Genomic DNA, 12,563 nt, shown 5'->3' on the forward strand with positions numbered 1-12,563 from the left:
TCCACACAGGCGAAAAGCCCTATAAGTGCACCGAGTGTGACAAAGGTTTCACCCATTCGTGGGGCCTCACTTGCCACAAAAGGCTCCATACTGGGGAGAAACCATATGAATGCCGCATGTGTGGAAAGAGCTTCAGTGCAAAAAAAAAGCTGTGATGTACATAGCAGAATCCACACGGGGAGAAACCCCATGAATGCTTGGAGTATGGAAAAAGTTTCAGCAGAAGCAGCAATTTAGGCTTACATAATAGGATCCATACAGGGGAAGAGCCATATCACTGCAAGATGTGCAGAAAGAGCTTCACAGAAAAAGGCAATTTCAACTTACATAAGAGGATCCACACCGGAGAGAAGCCGTATAAATGTGCAGAGTGTGGAAAATGCTTCAGGATCTCCGATGCCCTTAACTTCCCATAAGAGGATTCACTGTGGTGGTCTGGCACTTGAAATGAGATGCAGGGAAACGTCTGAGCAAATGCCAGCCCCGAGCGAACTCAGGTAGCATTTAAGAAAGAAATCGAAAGTACAGAATCAAAAACAATGACCTCAACAGGATGAGAACATACAGGCAGGGAAAGTCCCATGAGAATATACAGGCACGGAAAGTCCCATGGGAACGTCTCTGCTGTGTACCTTGAACTTTCACCTATTTTCCTGGTCCCTCTAAGCCCGCAGATCAAACAGGATAAAACACCCATTGCAAAGGCACTACTGCCCCCACCAGGAGTGTCTGCAAATCCCTAGATCTATGCGAAATGACTGTACAAAGGACTTACAGAAAATGATTAATAAAATATATTACCACATTCCCTCCTTTTTTATTTATTCAAAGATGGGGGGTGTTTTAGTGGCATAGTACACAGTTCCCTCGCGACCTGGTCCCATACGCTGAAAGGCTGAGGTGCATATTTGAAATATATTAGGAATACATTGAATACAGCAACATAACATAATAAGTATAACAACAATTATCACAACTAATTGAAGCAATAAACGTAACCATGAGCTGTCAGGAAGCCAATCCCATAGCAAAGCCCAAAGTGACTTATTGAAGCCATCTTTTCCTGCTTCGTGTTCAGCTATAAGGTCTTCCATATCATGAACAGTTCTTGTAATGTTGGGCTCATAATTATGTATAAAAACACAACAATGTGAATGAATTAAGGCACAAACTCCTCCTTTAGCAGCTAACATTATGTCTAAAGCATAACGATTTTGTAAAGTAACTTGGCGAATTTCAGACACTTCTTCATTCAACATCTTAATGCTTCTAATAGTATTATTAAACATAGCAACAGTAAAATTATTTAAAATATGAATATCTCTATAGTTCATAGCTATTCCCAAAGGTGGGATTGCTGCCCTAGAAATCTGAGTCCACAAATTACCACCCACAGTCAGGCCAGAATCAACTTCTCGGCGATTACGAATACGCATCCCAATCGGTAAACCCTCCAATTTATAGATGACAGGAATTACAAAACCTATAGTACATACTCCAGACCAATTCTTTGGCCACTGTTAATAGGCAGCGTCCCCACATAACAACCATAACCCATCCGGAAGGGGAAAGTATTTTAAATGCTGATGATAGGTATTGTCAGAGGCTTGACTTTCCCACTTCCACATTAGCCACATCCAATTACAGAGAACATATGCCCTGCTACTAATGTCAGACCTCTTAGTGACTGTTTGATTTATACAACAGTCATGGGAAACTTTCAAAGCCTGGGATAACGTAGAAGATATCCGATTTATGCAGCTGTTCTGACTAATATTGCTTTTTACACATTTCATATATCCTCCTTCCAAAGGAATCACCTTCTTGCAGAGTGTAGTATTTCCCAGCAAAATAGATTGAGTCCCTACAGGGGGACGGTAATAACAAACCAAGGCTTTGGTAGTGAAAGTTACCTTTGTTGTGAATAATGTTTGATCCCACCTTTCGGGGTCTGGGCCCCAGTCAATCCAGTGACTAAAGTTATTATAAGTATTTAAATTAGTACTGGTTCGCTCATTCAAAGGAACACCATGTAGCAAAACTCCACCTTTCCCAGACCCAGGTACATGCATACAAAGCCAACAATTAGTAACATTTAAACCCTTAGCCGCAATCCGAACATCCTTGATATAGGAATTTTCTTTCCATAAATTATCACCAAGGTCTCTAATTTCTGAGATAATAGCAGCTCTTCGCCTCCGTATTAGAGTCCGTGGAGGCATAAGACAAATGGAAAGAGAGTCTGTATAAGGTAACTTAGGCAACTCCAATTGACACCGATATTGTCCATAGCCTGAAACAGAAACATTAAACAGAATCAGAGTTGTTGCACAGGCTGAAGATATAATATCCTTATCAGGTCCTGGGTAAAGAATGTCTTGATCCTTATGCCAGGACCAATATGCTGGAAAAATCAAAGGATGCCGCTGTTTGCAGATCAATTTAGTCCGGTTCCCCAGAGGAACCTGCTGCATACAAGTCGGTAACCTCAGATAAGCAGTCATCTTTTCCCAGCCTTCACAGCGCCGCGCCTGGACTGCCAGCATCAAGAGAATCAGGAACCACAGAAACGTTATCCTGAGAATCAGGAACCACAGGAACGCCATCCTGCTCCTCCGAAACCTCCTTCACCGGTGCCTGCGAATGATCAGGCCGAACGCACCGACCAGGAACCCAACGAATTTGACCAAGATGTTCGACTGCTGCATAACCACGTCCCCACGTAATCAGCTCAGCAGGAACCCATGCCGGACTGTGATGGACTGGCAATTGAAAAATGATGGGAGACGCAGGGAAAACGTCTGAGCAACTGCCAGCCCCGAGAGCCCTCGAGTAGCAGTATTTATTAAGAAAATGCAAATACAAAATCAAAACAATGACTTCAACATTAGCTCAGCAACATTATCTAGCTAGGCCTCGGCGAAGGTGATAAAGTTCCCGTGAGAAAGCAGGGCACCAAAGGTCTCATGGGAATGGCTCGGATAGGTACTGTGAACTCCCACACAGATTCCTGGTCTCTGAGCTTTAGCAGATCATAACAGGATCAAACTCTCATCATAAAGACACTACTGCCCTCATGAGGAGCGCTTTGTGATACCCCCAGATCTTACAAAGCTGTACAAGAACTTGCAGAATATGATGGATATATTACCACATTCCCTCCTTTTTTATTTATTCAAAGATAGGGGTGTTTCAGTGGCAAAATACACAGTTCCTCGCAAACTTGGTTTCGTACACTTAAGGCTGAGGCACACATTTGAAATAGATTAGGAATACATTGAATACAGCAACATAACATAATAAGTGTAATAACAATTATTACAACTAATTGAAACAATAAATGTAACCATGAGCTGTCAGGAAGCCAATCCCATAGCAAAGCCCAAAGTGACTTATTGAAGCCATCTTTTCCTGCTTCGTGTTCGCTATGCGGTCTTCCATATCATGAACAGTTCTTGTAATGTTAGGCTCATAATTATGTATAAAAACACAACAATGTAAATGAATTAAAGCACAAACTCCTAACATTATATCTAAAGCATAAAGTAACTTGGCGAATTTCAGACACTTCTTCATTTAACATCTTAATATTCTCAACAGTATCATAAAACATAGCAACAGTAAAATTATTTAAAATATGAATATCTCTATAGTTCATAGCTATTCCAAAAGGTGGGTACATGCATACAAAGCTAACAATTAGTTACATTTAAACTCTTTGCTGCAATCCGAACGTCCTTGATGTAGGAATTTTCCTTCCATAAATTATCACCAAGGTCTCTAGTTTCTGAGATAATGGCAGCTCTCCGCCTCCGCATTAGAGTCCGTGGAGGCATAAGACGAATGGAAAAAGAAGTTGTGTAAAGTAACTTAGGCAACTCCAATTGACACCAATATTGTCCATAGTCTGAAACAGAAACATTTAAAAGAATCAGAGTTGTAGCACAGGCTGAAGATATAATATCCTTATCAGGTCCCGAGTAAAGAATGTCTTGACCCTTATGCCAGGACCAATATGCTGGAAAAATCAAAAGATGCCGCTGTTTGCAGATTAATTTAATCCGATTCCCAAAGGAACCTGCTGCATACAAGTTGATAACCTCAGATAAGCAGTCATCTTTTCCCAGCTTTCACAGCGCCACGCCTGGACTGCCGGCATCAAGAGAATCAGGAACCACGGAAACGCCATCCTGAGAATCAGGAACCTCAGGAACGGAATCAGGAACCACAGGAACGCCATCCTGAGAATCAGAACATCCCTCACTGGCACCCGCGAAGGCGCCAGAATGATCAGGCCGGATACATCGACCAGGAACCCAACGAATTTGACCAAGATGTTCTACTGCTGCATAACCACGTCCCACGTAATCAGCTCAGCGGGAACCCATGCCGGATCCGGAAGGAATCGCACCAACACTCGAGGCCTCACTGCATCTGTAGAAGGGGAAGAAAATGCCTGCTGGCCGCGCCGCAGGGGGTTACCAGACAAATTTAAAAATTTAAAGTATACAAAGCAAGATTTAAATGATCTTGAATTGCCGGAAGCCCCAGGAGCTTCCCTCCTTTTTTATTTAATTTAGCTAACATGTTCTTGAGCGTGCCATTATAACGCTCCACAATAGCTTGTCCTGTGGAATTGTATGGAATTCCAAATTTATGTTCCACGGACCACTGTTTGCAAAACTGATCAAAGACTGTGTCTCGATAAGCCGCACCATTGTCTGTTTTTAAAGTTTGAGGCGTACCAGCAACTGAAAATGTCTTAATGCAATGATTGATGACATGTTTAACCGCTTCACCTCTTTGAGGAGTAGCCATTAGAAATCCTGAATAAGTATCCACAGTCACATGTATATACTTCCAAGGTGCAAATGATGGATACTGAGTAACATCCATTTGCCAAATCATTGAGGGTTTCAACCCCTGGGGTTGACTCCCATAGGAATAGCTGTGCCTTGCTTTGAACAAGTTGGACATTGTTGAATTATGGCAGCAGCTTCTGCAGCAGTAAGCTTGAATTGATGTGCCAACGCTTTAGCATTTTGATGAAAATAACTATGGCTGTCCCATGGCTGGACAGTGAGAACTGAAGTTACAGCACTGTCAGCTTTGGCATTGCCTTGTGATAAAATTCCAGGTAAATTACTATGACTACGGATATGAGCAATAAAACACACATTCATACGCTGCTCCAAACATTCTTGCAACAACAAAAGCAAACGTAGAATATTAGGTGATATTCCAGGAGACAAATAAGAACCTGCTACAAAGGGTAACAAATTATATACATACAAAGAATCCACTATTAGATTAAAATCCTGATTTTGAAAATTTTGAAAAGCCAAAACCACAGCAGCAAGTTCTGCCTGTTGGGCAGACTTCTGCTCTGATGTCACTTTTGTATGCCAAATTCCAGATTTATCTTTCCAAACACAAGCACCAAAAACTTTCCCTCCATCAGTAAAAACTGTAGGAGCATCTGATATGCCCAATGGTATCCTTTCTTACATTTTGGGCACACTGATTTAGGTCGAACACCCTGTCCCATTAATCTCTTTTTTTGCTGACTTTGACCCCCTCCAGGAGCCCGACATTGCACTTTAAAATGTCCAGGCTTCCCACAATTGAAACAATTTCCCTTTTGAGCATTTCCTGCTTGCAGAGCCAGAGCTAAAGTCTCCATGTTAAAAGACTGACTCCCAACCTTCCTACATGCATTATTCAAATCTGCGATCTCTCACTCTCCACTTGCTACAAGTGGATTTAAGATCTTCTTGCAATCTGTGTTAGCTTGTTCTACTGCTAACTTCAAAAGCAATTCGTTCTGGGCGAATTGATTATCAATTTGTCTTTCAATAGCCAATTTCAATCTGCTAATGAAATTTTCATAGGGTTCATTGTTCCCTTGTGTAATGTTAGTGAAGGTCTTCTCACCACCTTCGCCGTCAGGGAGAGCCCCTACGGCTTGAAAAATTAACTGTGGGAGAAGAATGAACCCCTCCTCAGGCATTCCATCTCTCTGTTGTTCCACTGTTGTATAATTACCAGCTCCGTAAAGCTGATCTGGGGTAACATTTGCTGTTCCCCTCTGAACTGCCAGCTGTCTCCATTTCTGATCTAACACCAAATATTGAGCTGGAGTTAAAATCATATTCAACAGAGCTTTTCAGTCAGCCGGAATCATTTAATTTCCATAACCAACTGCTTCTAACAACGCCTGAGTATATGGCGATCTAACACCATATTCTTTTGCTGCCTGCTTAACTTCCTTTAAAACTCTAAGAGATAGAGGCTTCCACTCCCTCCCGCTCATCCCTCAGGTGTCTCCCTCCCTCCCTCCCTCAGCCTCATCCCTCAGGTGTCTCCCTCCCTCAGCCTGATCCCTCAGGTGTCTCCTCCCTCCTCCCTCAGCCTCATCCCTCAGGTGTCTCCCTCCCTCAGCCTGATCCTCAGGTGTCCCCTCCCTCCCTCCCTCAGCCTCATCCCTCAGGTGTCTCCCTCCCTCCCTCCTCAGCCTCATCCCTCAGGTGCCTCCTCCCTCCCTCCCTCAGCCTCATCCCTCAGGTGTCCCCCTCCCTCCCTCCCTCAGCCTCATCCCTCAGGTGTCCCCCTCCCTCCCTCCCTCCGCCTCATCCCTCAGGGGTCTCCCTTCCTCCCTCCTCAGCCTCATCCCTCAGGGGTCTCCCTTCCTCCCTCCGCCTCATCCCTCAGGTGTCTGCCTCGTTCCTCTCTCAGTCGCTCTCTCGCTCCTCCACCAGCCCAGGAAGAAACTGCTTCAAAGAAGCCGGCAGGGTGGCTTTTCCTGTCGGCGCAGCTCCTCCGAAGCGCCCGTTCACCCCCACCCCGCCGCCCGCGGTTCAATCCAGTGCTCCGTTCTGCCTGCCTGCCTTCGTTTCTGGTTGTTTCGGAGTAGCTTTGGCTGAGAATAATAACTATTCGCCTCTTTTACTCAGCCGAAGCTGCTCCGAAACAACCAGAAACGAAGGCAGGCAGGCAGGCAGATTGGAGCACTGGATTGAACTGCGGGCGGCGGGGTGGGGGTGAACGGGCGCTTCGGAGGAGCTGCGCCGACAGGAAAAGCCACCCTGCCGGCTTCTTTGAAGCAGTTTCTTCCTGGGCTGGTGGAGGAGCGAGAGAGCGACTGAGAGAGGAACGAGGCAGACACCTGAGGGATGAGGCTGAGGGAGGAAGGGAGACCCCTGAGGGATGAGGCTGAGGGAGGGAGACCCCTGAGGGATGAGGCGGAGGGAGGGAGGGATGGAGGGAGACCCCTGAGGGATGAGGCTGAGGGAGGGAGACACCTGAGGGATAAGGCTGAGGGAGGGAGGGAGACCCCTGAGGGATGAGGCTGAGGGAGGGAGGAGGGAGACCCCTGAGGGATGAGGCTGAGGGAGGGAGACCCCTGAGGGATGAGGCTGAGGGAGGGAGGGATGGAGGGAGACCCCTGAGGGATGAGGCTGAGGGAGGGAGGGATGGAGGGAGACCCCTGAGGGATGAGGCTGAGGGAGGGAGGGAGGGAGGGAGACCCCTGAGGGATGAGGCTGAGGGAGGGAGGGAGGGAGACACCTGAGGGATGAGGCTGAGGGAGGAAGGGAGACCCCTGAGGGATGAGGCTGAGGGAGGGAGGGAGGGAGGGAGACCCCTGAGGGATGAGGCTGAGGGAGGGAGGGAGGGAGGGAGACCCCTGAGGGATGAGGCTGAGGGAGGGAGGGAGACCCCTGAGGGATGAGGCTGAGGGAGGGAGGGAGGGAGACACCTGAGGGAGGCAGGGCTGAGAGGCGGGGCTTCTCAGCCATCCTCAGGGACTTGTCCTGAGCCTCCCTGAACTTGGTGGTTTGCTGGCAGACGTTTTATTACCCGACTAGGTAACAACATCAGATATTATCTAGTCAGGTAATGAAGCTTCTGCAAGCAAACCACCAAACTCGGACTCCCCCCTCCCCCACTCGTTGAAAAAGTATTTCTGCATGAAACTGGTCCCTGGTACAAAAAAGGTTGGGGACCACTGTTCTGCAGGATGCTCTAGGTTTACCTCAGGATGTTCCTCTGTTTTCCTGACTATCTTATGTTCTTCCTTTTGTGGATGGCGACAAAGACTGCTGTAAATTTCCATTTTAAATACATTTATGTTTATATAAAAGTCTACAAATCTTTGTCAGGGTCTTCAACTTCATGTGGACAGCTGTTGTGCAATTCTTGACAGAACATCTTCTCTGGAGAACATTTCTAAAAACAAAATGTCTCCGTCTAAGAGATACATTTGCAGTAGTTAATGCTTTATTTTAATGCTTTCAATTGTGATATTCTGTTATTGGGAGATTGGCACATCTGGGGAGGGGAGGGTGGAATCCTCCTACCTGCCTTGGAAGCTCAGCTATGGCCCCTTTTAGGACTCCTGACACAGCTGGCTCCAGATCTCTGGGAGTGGAAGTCCGCCAGTGATAAAAGGGGCCCTCATTCCCCACCCCTGGACTAAAATTATATTTCTTTAGCCCCTCCACTGGTCCTGAGTGGGATGGGCAGCGAGTCCCCGTTGCTTCTTTGGCCCAGGCAGCCGGAGAAACAGCAGGCAGAGGGAGGGGACGACGCCCAGGGATGGGAGGAGGGAAGGGAAGGGGATGTGGAGCAGCAAATTTAGGAGGGAATTACAGAAGAACAGAGCTGAGTGGGACCTTTATTATTTATTTATTTGATTTGTCAGTCGCTTACAAAATAATAGGTATAAGTATATACATCATTATGAATACATGAAATGGGTATATATAAGAAAAATAAAAGAAACAATAGGACAAGGACGGTAGGCACCTTGGTGAGCTTATCCACGCCCCCTACAGACCTCTTAGGAAAGGGGTGAGGTCAATAGTAGAATAGAAGACCTGGGAGGTCTTCTAGTCCAACCCCCCGCTCAGGCTGGAAACCCTGTAGTACCATCACAGGCAAAGGGGTGTCCGATCTCCTTCAAAACTCGTCCTGTTGTCAGGAAAGGGAGTCTGTCTGCATGTGCTTATTCTGACAGGGGAGTTCTCAACTTACAATGTATTTCCATAGAACAACAAACAATCAGGATTGTCCCTTAATAGCAAATACTCCATTGCTCCTTTGCAAGCAGTCCTAGACTCAGAACCGTCTGTTTAGTTCAAAGTTCCAAAGGGCATCAAAAAAAGTGATTTAGGATGCTTTTTCCCACTCAAGAAGGTCAGTGACACTATCAACATGGTCACGTGGTCAAAATTCAGTTGCTTGACAACTGACTCACATTTATGACGGCTGTAGTATCCCTGGGTCATGGGATCGTCTTTTGCGACCTTCGGACAAGAAATGGGGGAGCCAGATTTTCTGAACGACTGTGTTATTAACTTAACTACGGTGATTCACCAAACAACCCTGGCAAGAAATATCCTCAAATGGCACAAAAATTCACTTACCAAATGTATCACTTAGCAACAGAAATTTTGGACTGAGTTGTGATTGTAAGTCAAGGATTGCCTATATTTGAAGGGTCGATGGGGCATGTCGAAGAGCGACACAACTTAGAGGTGGCTCCCTTGCCAGAAAAGAGGAGAATAAAGAGAAAAAGGGGACCCCCCCCACAGAATCTGCTTTTTTCCAATATTACACCTAATAAATGGGGAGCCAAAGGACCCCCTGATGATCCCTAAGGGAGACCCAATAATTTTCTCCCTCTGAAGCTGAAGAAAACCTCTGAGCCAAGAAATATTTAATATACTTAACTATGTCAAAGGCCTGAGGCAGGAAATATTTAAAGGTCTATGAATTTCAGAAGAAAAACAACTAAAGTGTACAGGCAGCCTCGACTTACAGCCATCTGTTTAGTGACAGAAGTTACAACGGCATTGAAAAAAGTGACTTATTTCCATTTTTCACACTTACAACCGTTGCAGCATCCTCATGGTCATGCGATCCAAATTCAGACACCTGGGAACTGACTCATATTTATGACCATTGTGGTGTCCCAGGATCAGGGTCACCTTTTGTGACCTTACGACAAGGTCACAAAGGGAAAACCAGATTCACTTAACAAACATGTTGCTAGTTTAAGAACTGTGGTGATTCACTTAACAACTGAGGCAAGAAAGGTTACAAAGTGGAGCAAAATTGACTTAACGTCTCATTTAACAACAAAAATTTGTGGCTGACTTTGTGGTAATATATTCATCATTTTCTGTAAATCCTTTGTACAGCTATTTCGCATAGATCTAGGGTTTGCAAACACTCCTGGTGGGGGCAGTATTGCATTTGCAATGGGTGTTTCATCCTGTTTGATCTGCGAGCTTAAAAGGACCAGGAATATAGGTGAAAGTTCATGGTACACAGCCGAGCCATTCCCATGGGACCTTTCGTGCCTGTATATTCTCATGGGACTTTCCACAGCTGCATATTCTCATTCGGTTGAGGTCATTTGTTATTGATTCTGTACTTTTGATTTCTTTCTTAAATAAATACTGCTACCTGAGTTTACTCGGGGCTGGCATTTGCTCAGACGTTTCCCTGCGTCTCATTTCAAGTGCCAGACCACCACAGACTTGTGCTTGTAAACGGCTCCAAGCCTAACGAAGCATGCTTCCAGTTTGCAGAGAGGAGGATCCTGGCGGATTCCTCATTTCCCCCTCAAGAATTGCACTTCCAAAATGGCTGAAAGGAGGAAAGAGATCCTTCTGAACTCAAAGACACTTTTGGTTTTCCTCACCTTTCCTGCTCCAGCTGGGTTATCACACGTGCCTAGCTTCAAACTGAACACACTGAAGAGAAGATTGTAAGCAAAAAATTTATTCCGCAAAAAAAGTAACATAAGGAAATGCCCCTCAAAGCTTTTTTACCTCACCAATGCCCACTGGAGGGCTTTATACGGCATTTGCCACAGAGTTTAAAAGTCAGAGTCAGAAGGAATTTCCTCTTCTCCCTTTACAGCAATTCCTGCCTGTTTTACACTAACATCTTCGCCTTCCTGCATACCTATATATGTAACACAGAGCTCAGCCAAGCTATTTTTAATCTGTCCTAATGTGTACACAGAGAACCTCAACATGTTTGTAAATGTCGCTTTGGCAGTAATATAGCATAGTTTTCCTTGATTCTTCCAATTTACAGCATACTTCTCCTTTTTCGAGGTGTTCAAATCTGTCCCATTTGTGCCTTTTGCCTTCTCCGTACCTCCGTACGAGGTACGTTTGAGCCTCTGGTTCAGTAAGCTGAAGCATTTACACCTTTATTCTAAATGTATCCTTCTATTTAAACCTGGGGTGGGGAACCTTGGCCCGTTTATAGTTTGTGGACTTCAATTTCCAGAATTCCAGAGCTGGCATGGCTGATTCAGGAATTCTGGCAGTTGAAGTCCACAAGTCAAAAAAGGAGCAAGATACACCACCCCTGATGAGACTCTGGCCTGCCAATTGCCAGAGGGCATACTGTGCATCCAGCCTTGTTCCCTGGGAAATACCCACTTCCTGCCAATACCCAGTTCTTCAAATACCCAGTTCTTCAAAGGTTTTAGCCTCCAGTCCCCTAATCATCTTTGTTGCTCTTCTCTGCACTCTTGGTCACCAGAATCCTGACCGGCATAATGTTCGCCCTCCCCATCAGATCCTCCCAGGAGAAACAAAAACCATTTTCACAGGTGGGATTTGCCCTTTGGAATAGCCTACAGCAATGTTTCACAACTTTAGCAGTATTAAAATCCCAGAATTCCCCAGAGAGCTATCCTCTGCTGGCTGGAGAATTCTGGGAGTTGCAGTCCACATATCGTCAAAGTCACCAAGGTTGAGACACGCTGGCCTATAGGAAAAGGAAGACATACCTGTCTAAATGAACACAAGGCTTTTTAAATGGACACCAGGCTTTAAAAACAGAGTTAAATTAAACAGTGAAAGGCAATTCAGGAATGGAAGAAACTCGGGCAAAGACAATCCTGAGGAGTCTGCACTACTATTACTGTGAATCTTCTCATCACTCCTTATCACCCATCCCCTCCCTGTATGACTGTAACTTTGTCTGCTGATCCAGTTCTACAGAGTTATGATTGAGTCAGTCATCTGCACCTCTATAACTGTCTGGTTTGGTTCTGCAACCCAACAAGATAGACACAGACTTCAGAAAGTAATTAGAACTGCAGAAAAAGCAATTACTACCAACCTGCCTTCAATAGAGGATCTCTATACTGCATGAGTCAAAAAGAGGGCTGTGAAAATATTTACAGACCCCTCACATCCCAGAGATAAATTGTTTCAACTCCTACCCTCAAAATGATGTTATAGAGCACTGCACACCAGAACAACTAGACACAAGGACAGTTTTTTCTCCCAAATGCCATCATGTGGTGGTCTGACAATTGAAAAATGAGACGCAGGGAAAACGTCTGAGCAATTGCCAGCCCCGAGAGCACTCGGGTAGCAGTATTTATTAAGAAAATGCAAGTACAAAATCAAAACAATGACTTCAACATTAGCTCAGCAGCATTATCTCAGCCAGGCCTCAGCAAAGATGATAAAGTTCCCGTGAGAATATCCAGGCACCAAAGGTCTCATGGGAATGGCTCGGCTAGGTAC

The 12,563-nt window shown here is 45.2% G+C and overlaps 1 protein-coding gene across 1 annotated transcript in view; it reads right to left on the reverse strand.

Annotated features, from left to right (window-relative positions):
- Positions 1–8,113: 8,113 nt before the first annotated feature.
- Positions 8,114–12,563, reverse strand: part of LOC113454004 (uncharacterized) — a 104,725-nt gene continuing 100,275 nt past the window's right edge. The window contains exon 4 of the transcript XR_015742440.1: positions 8,114–8,226. The gene's annotated coding sequence lies outside the window, so the exon portion shown is untranslated. The remainder of the gene's footprint in view (positions 8,227–12,563) is intronic.

This window comes from Pseudonaja textilis, chromosome 2 (assembly GCF_049901715.1).
Source record: "Pseudonaja textilis isolate UNSWEBS1 chromosome 2, rPseTex1.2, whole genome shotgun sequence".
Lineage (NCBI taxonomy): Eukaryota > Metazoa > Chordata > Lepidosauria > Squamata > Elapidae > Pseudonaja > Pseudonaja textilis.